This window comes from Triticum aestivum, chromosome 7B (genome assembly GCF_018294505.1).
Source record: "Triticum aestivum cultivar Chinese Spring chromosome 7B, IWGSC CS RefSeq v2.1, whole genome shotgun sequence".
NCBI lineage: Eukaryota > Viridiplantae > Streptophyta > Magnoliopsida > Poales > Poaceae > Triticum > Triticum aestivum.
This window is the reverse complement of record NC_057813.1, coordinates 266142166-266150129: the sequence shown is the minus strand read 5'-3', so window position 1 is coordinate 266150129 and position 7964 is coordinate 266142166.

Sequence of the window (7964 nt, the reverse complement as noted above, 5' to 3'; positions counted from 1 at the left end):
GTCCACCTTTGCAAGGCTAGTCCAGATTGGTTTTGAACCTCAGCTGCACAGAAATATTGAGGCTTATATGGATGATACTGTGGTCAAAACCAAGGACAGAGCAACCCTCATTCAGTATTTGGAGGAGACGTTTGCAAACCTACACAAGATCAACTTGAAGCTAAACCCAGAGAAGTGTGTGTTTGGAGTCCCCTCTGGCAAGCTGCTTGGATACTTTGTGGCCCACAGGGGAATCGAAGCTAATCCCAACAAGATCAAGGCCATTGAGCAGATCCAAGCGCCAAGGACAGTTAAGGATGTGAGGCGCCTGACGGGATGTGTTGCCGCACTAAGCAGATTCATCTCCGAGTCTACCAAGCGTGCCCTGCCGTTCTTCAAGACTTTGAAGAAGGCAGGTCCTATGAGGTGGACCCCTTAAGCAGACACAACTTTGCAAGAGTTGAAGACCTACCTGTCCACTATGCCTACCCTGGATGCACCCAAACCCTATGAGTCGTTGTTGCTGTACTTAGCGGCAACCAACCAAGTGGTCAGTGCAGCCCTGGTAGCACAATGAGAAGTGAATGAGAAAGAGAGTGAACAGAGGCTGGTAGGCCAGATGAGGATCAGAACAGCAGCGAGCACGGCAACGATGACAACCCCAAGGATGTAGCAAGGAAGAAAGTGCTGCAATGCCTAGTGTACTTCGTCAGCTCCTTATTACACGGGCCTAGATTAAGGTACTCTAGCGTGCAAAAGTTGATTTTTGGTCTCATCATGGCCTCAAGGAAACTGTGCCACTACTTCCAAGCCCATGAGATCACGGTTGTTACTCGTTTCCCGTTGCAACGGATACTCCAAAACCCTAAGGCTACCGGCAGAATTGTGGAATGGGCTTTGGAGCTATCTAGCTTTGGTTTGGAATTTAAGAGCACATCAATTGTCCAGAGCAAGGCATTGGCAGAGTTTATTGCAGAATGGACACCAACCCCTGATGAGGAAGTGATAGAGACAGTTATCCTCGGCAAGAAATCACCCCAAGAATGTATTATGTATTTTGATGGTGCTTTTTCCCTACAAGGTGCAGGGGCTGGCGTGCTTCTTGTCGCCCCCTCCGGGGAGCACTTGAAGCACGTCATCCAGATGCATTTTGCCCGGGATGAAGCAACCAACAATACAACAGAGTATGAAGGGCTCCTTGCCAGGCTCATGGTCGCAGCAGAATTGGGAATTAAGAAACTGATCATTCGAGGAGATTCACAACTGGTGGTGAGACAAGTTAACAAGGATTACCAAAGTCCATTAATGGAGGCATACATCGAGGAAGTGAGAAGATTTGAGGAGCACTTTGACGGATTGCAAACGGAGCATGTACCCCGTGCGCCAACAGCATAGCTGATCATCTGTCAAACTATGCTGTAGAGAAGCATCCTGTGGAACCAAGGACTTTTGTTCTCCATCTTACTCAGCCCTTTGTATCCCCAGCAACAATGGCCCGGAAGAGGAGAAAGTTGGACACCGGAAAGCCTCTCACAGTAGAGCCATCCGCTCCCGGCAGAGATCCTACCGGAAACAACTCCTCACAACCTGCGGGACAATCCCCTCCAGACGGGTCCATGGACCTTGCACAAGAGGCTGGTGCTCCCGCAGCAGAGGAGGTGCCACTAGTCCTCATTGCCGAGCCATAGGCTCCAACTTTGGCAAGGCACATTGTACGCTTCCTCCAAACCGGAGAGCTTCCCAGCAATCAAGCCGAAGGTAAAAAAGTAGCCCTGAGGGCCAGTATGTATCAGTTTGTCCACGACACTATACTGAAGGAGGTCCAACGGTGTGAAATTGAAGTGTGTCTTCCAGGAAGAAGGAAAGGAACCACTGTCTGAGATACACAAAGGAATGTGCGGCTCCCACATTGGATCAAGGGTGTTAGTTGGGAAAGCATTCCGGCAAGGATTCTATTGGCCCACAACCCTCCAAGATGCAGTCAAGCCAGTCACTAAGTGTGAAGCCTGCCAGTTCCATTCCAAGAAAACACACTTGCCTGCACAAGCACTTCAGACAATCCCTCTATCATGGCCATTTTCGGTCGGGGGGCTCGATATCCTCGGCCCCTTCCCCTGAGCAATTGGGGGCTTTGAATTCTTGTTTGTTGTCATCGACAAGTTTACAAAGTGGCTGGAAGTGACTGCCGTGAGAAAGCTGACTCCTCATTCAGCTATCAAGTTCTTGAAAGATCTGGTGTGTCGTTTTGGAGTTCTAGCAAGGATCATCACCGACAACGGCACCCAGTTCACGAGCCGCGGCGGCATGCAATATGTTCATGCCCTCGGATGCAAGATCTCATTCCCCTCTGTGGCACACCCCCGGAGCAATGGACAAGTTGAGAGGGCGAACGCTGAAGTGCTACGTGGACTCAAGACAAGAACCTTTCATACACTGCAGAAGCACGGCAGGTGGTGGATCGAGGAGCTGCAGGTAGTTCTCTGGTCCCTCAGAACGACACCAAACCGAGCTACCGGGCAGACTCCCTTCTCCTTCGTCTACGGGGCAAAAGCAGTTATCCCCATGGAACTCATTTACGGGTCACCTCGAGTACTTGCTTACAATGAAATCATGCAAGATCAGCACCGGTGTGACGATGATGTGATACTCGAGGAGAACCATCTCCGGGCTGCTATGCGTGCTGCACGCTATCAGCAAGCCCTACGTTGCTATCATAGCCGTAGGGTTCATGCCCGATGTTCTGAGAAAGGTGACCTTGTCCTTAGGTGCATTCAGTCCGCCAAGGGTACACACAAGTTGTTACCGAAGTGGGAAGGCCCTTAATTATCGGGTAGTATGAGTCACCAGACCTGGCGCAGTCCGTCTGGAGATCGGAGATGGCACTCTATTGCAAAACTCATGGAATATTGAGCATCTCCACAAGTTCTACCCGTAAGGTACGAGGCTGCCGGGCCCTGCCCGGCAGACACCCATTTGTACAGGCCTTGCCTCAACTGCATGTAACCCCTTGTACAAAGCCGGGGCGATGACCCCGTGCAAGAGAAAATAAAGAAACGCTATAGGGGGCCCCAACCTAGATTGCATGCATGCATGAGCATTCCAGATCACTACATAAGCATTTTCATGAGCATATGCATATAGATAGGATCACACCCTGCATTCATTCTCATCTACATGAACCTGTAGGTTCTTACCATGGACTTGGTTTCGACAAGGAGTTGAGAAGATTGCCCGGAACTACGATCCCCGGCAAGCCAAACAGATAAGTTCTACCTCCTGTCCATTCGTGTTCTGTAAGCTATAACTTATGCATCAAAAAACCTCACCGCTCTTTTTTAGACATAGATGCTCCCATTCCTGACTCGAACGCTACTTCGGTCAGAATGGTCGCAGTGGCCTTTGGTAAAAAGGAGTTAGCGGGGGTTGGCCCCTTTGTCTGTAACCTGGCAGATATTGCTCTTCGGTAGACAAAAAGGGTGCCGACAACATAGCCTGCCGGGACAAACTCGTTTGTTTACACCAAAGAGGCATCTCACCTCTGCATGGACATATACATGCGCGGGTTCCCGGCAAGGTTCATCTTTTTCATTAATATGCTAATATAAGTACAAGCATTACAAAACACAGGCATTGACACGAGAGATTACTTTATTTGAATTAAAATTTGGCAAGTGCCTATAGACTTAAGATTGAAAAAAGATAAGTGCCCCGTGATCTCCTCTTTTCGTTTTCCCTCCCCCAGGCACTGCGGTGGAAGGAGGAAAAGATTAGAAAAGCGCCTGGGCAGGAGCCCGCCCTGGTCCCATCACTGCCCACCCAGAGGTGGCCGGATGGGGCCAGCACCGGCGAAGGTGTGGAAGAGAAGCGTAGGAGCAAGGCATAGTGCCCCCGGCTACCCCCACTAGCGAGAACACATGACTTGAGCCCTAGCGGGGACATCCGCAGGGGCTTGGTCGGGAGATCACCGGAGGAAAGGAGGAGGCGCCTAGGAGACCTCCCTCCCTAGTTATAGCCCAAAGAGGCCAGCGGTGATGGTGCCGGGGAGGGAAGGGAAGGACGGAAGACAAGGCGAAAGGTCGCCGGTCGGAGGCAAAGGCTTCTATCGGCGTTCTAGGTATGGGGGTACCCAGACTTGCCTGCCTGCGGCCCACTGCGTGGCTCCATCGATGGCCTGGTACGACCAAGCTTCAACATCAACAATTCAAGACCCTCGCGGGGGGCTAAGCCTCATGAGGCGGACGATGCTAAGAGCTCTAAGGGGATCGGCGTCCTCAGGATGGCTCCCGAGGAGCAGAGACTTCTATGCAAGGTGCACCTCACGAGGCTCAGCTGACATGAGCCATGACGACCAAGGCCAGGCGGGTGCCAGGCAGGCGCCAGCGGGCGCAGAGTACCAGTTTCTGTCAGTGTTCTGGGAACGGGGTACCCAGACTTGCCTGCCTGCGGCGTGGCTCAAGGAGTGGCCCAATACGGCCCATCTACATCAACACATGCTCAAGACCCTTGTGAGGGGCCAAGCCTCGCGGGGCGGATGACAGGAGGCTTCCTCAGGCACGGCCTCGTCAGGCTGGCTCGCGAAGAGGCGGAGAGATCAAGGCAGGGTACCTCACGAGGTGCCCGTGATGCAAGCCATGACGACCAAGGCGCAGGCGGGCGCCAGGCAGGCGCCGGCCTGCGCAGAGTCCTTGTTTCCCCTTTGGTGCAAAGGAGGCAAGCGCAGGCAAGGGTATCAAGCAAAGGCAACCATTTCGGTGCAACAAGACCAAGACCAGCAGGACGGCAGAACGGAGGTCATCGTGGAGCCCAAGCTAGCGTCATCGACAGGGTCTTTTGGCAGGCGAGGACCAACTTTAGTCAGGATAAGTGTACTAGATGTTCCCCTTCAAAATGGCCAATTGTTGGCGCCCTTCCCGGTCAATATTTGGGAAGAGGCCCGGGGCGTTCGCCTATAAATAGAACTAGCCACCCACAGGGTAGGGGGGAGATCTGATCGGATCCGCATCCAAGACACAGAGAGAGAGGCGATTGAACTCCCCTAGCAGTTCATCGCCTCAACCAAGAACAGACCCTCGCGAGGCTATTCTTCCCTTGTACTGTTCCTCATTAGCCCTAGAGGCAACCCACACACCACAAACTGGAGTAGGGTATTACACCACAATGGTGGCCTGAACCAGTATGAATCTTGTGTCCTTAGTGTTGTTCTTCGTGTAGTTTAGATCCTAGCGAGGCGGTGAAACATGGGTAGGTTGAGGGCGTGATCTCCGTGCGCACCCCAGTGTTCAAACCTCAAGGGTCTGCCGGAACCCGAAATCCGACATTTGGCGCGCCAGGTAGGGGTGTACCGGAGTCTGCTCTCCTTCACCTCGTGTTGCGCCGCCTGTCGCCTCATCATTATCATGTCCGGCGACCCCACGGGAAACCAGATCCCTGGGCGGCCTAGCCCGCCCATGCAGAGCTGCTTGCCCAGGGCGACCTCAACCCCGTGCCCCAGGCAGCCCGCGGTCCGCATGGCGCTGCGGGCCACGGGTGACGCGGTCAGGCGACACCAGCCCTCACACCGCGGCAGGTGCGGTTGGCAGCTAGGGCCTCGAGCCACGCCGCGGCCATGGTGCCGTACTCACGGCGAGAGCAGGCGAACTCAAGGGCCGCGCTCACGGTAGCTCGAGAACTACTGCAATGCAGGCTACTAGAGGGCGGCCGCGACATACTACTGGAGCAGGTGGCAGAGCTCCTGGGCTCCGCCGCCTCGGGGGCTCCCCCCTTCTGCACCCAACTGCCGCCTCAGGCCCAAGGTGGGCCGCACGGAGGCCCCACACGCACCCGCACAGCTCCTAGCGGATTCCAGGGCCACTCCAACGCCAACCTGGCCCTCAGCGCCTGGCCACCAACAGCGCCGCCTCCGCCTCCGACCTTCGAAGGGGGATCCACTACAGCCCACGGTCCTGGTGAGCCACCACGCTACCACTCCCTGGTTGGCATCGTGAGCAGAACTGCGTGGCACATGGGACACTACGGCGAGGCATTCGGGGCGGCGGCCCTGGAGGCGTATGTGCCACACATGATGGATCAAGGACACGCGCAGGAGGAAGACCATGGCCAGTTCCTTGGCCCAGGCTGGGGAGAAGAAGCACCTGAGGCTGAGCTCTTTCAGGAGCCAAGGGAAGGCCCCGTCGACCGTGCCGTAGGCAGTGACTATCGGGTACCGCTAATCGCTCAGGAATAGGCATACGCTAACCATGGATCGTAGGAGGTACAGGTCGTCGCAGCGGGTGGCTGCCCCAATCCAGCAGGTCCCCACCCCTCACGAGGAGGGCACCGGGGGCTGCAGGAGAGGGGCCGAGATCCGGCCTCGCCCACACGACGCTCGGAGCAAGGCGCCCTCAGGAGGTAGGCCCTCTGCCGGGGAGGTGCCCCAGGGCCTACCCCCGGCAGAGGACCCGTGGTCATCGGGGGAACCGCTGGCGATCGCTCTATCCCATCGGCGGCATGCTCAGTCTCCGGTCGTCGTCTGTGGCAATAGAGTGTGGCACAAGGCGGGGCCCTCATCTGGCAACATGAAGCAAGGCTGGTACCTGTGAAGAAGGCCCAGTGCATGTGAAGCTCGCCGCCCCGTGACACTCACGTAATAATGAGTGGGGCTGTACATGCCCCGGAGTCTCCGGAGAGCCGCCCTCGGGCCTCGGGGGCTGCCGCCCACGCCCAGTGGTAGCACTTAGCTCCGCGCTGGTGAGAAGACGTCGAAGACTAGACTAGGTGCCGGACGCGGCTTTTTCTGCTTTTCCTACTTTTCCCCTTGGTTGTTGCTTTTCCCTGTTTGGATTTAAGTTGGGTTTGAGCTTAAAACTTGCGTGTGTCCGGGGAAGGGGTGTTTAGCCTCGTTCAAGCAATCTCTTGCGTTCTGGTTGCCGCTTTGCATCTTTCCGAGCTTCAACTGCCTCCCCTCGCAAGCCCCTCACGAGTCGGGCCAGGCCCAGCATGAACGCAGCCCAGACTACCATCGGCACGCCCTCTCAGGAGGTTCTACTTGCAGGTTCAACTGGCTCGTTAAGGAGACGCTCAGGACACCGTTACCCTCCACAGGCTAGCTTAGGGCCCACGCGGGTCAAAGGTAAACAAGCCAGTCGGCTCGCCATAAACCAGTCGCCTAGCGCAGGCACACGGGTGATATTATGTCTACAAATACACTAACTGCAAGTTTTTACACGAGGGGCTCCCCCTCCCAAAATGCTCTTACAACCTCCTGGGTCAAGCCCGGACTCTCTCTGTCCAGGGTAAAAACAGGAACAACACACATTCAATCGGATAAATGCCCCAATGCATCCTCGGGGACACCTCCGGAGCCGTCGCTAGCATCACTGGCCTCGCCGTCGCCTCCTACGTCGCCGCCAACATCACCTGGGTCATTCATCACTCTGCCCTCACCAGCGCCCGGGCCATTCACCACACCGCCCTCATCGGCGGCTACGACCACACCGTCGTCGTCAGTGGTGAAGGCCCCAACCAGGGCGTCGACGTTGTCTTCCACCCAGCTTGCTAGATTGTCCCGGACAGCCAAGGGCACCAATGTGATGGCGGCATTGAAGTCAAAGTGGGGATCCATGTTCTGAAGGTGACTGAAGACGTGAGAGAAAGCACGCCCAAGTAGTGCACGACTCCTCTCCTGCACCAACCTGTCGGCTCTACCCGAACGGGCCTCCAGCTGCATCACCACATTGTTGAAGAATTGAAGGTTACCAGCATAGTTGACCACATGAGGTTCCCCAATGGCTGCCTCGCAGATGATACCCAAGGCCGTGTTGGCTCTTTCCCGGAGCTCGCGGAGCATGGGGCTGTGCACGTGCTCCAAGGTCTGCTGCTGGCGTATCTCGTCCTTGTTCCGCCGCGCAACGGCCTCGGTCGCATCCACCCTTTGGTGGAGAAGAAGCACCTCGGCTCGGGAGGAAGCCAGTTCCGCATGTGCCACGCCAAGGGCAGCCCCGGTAGCG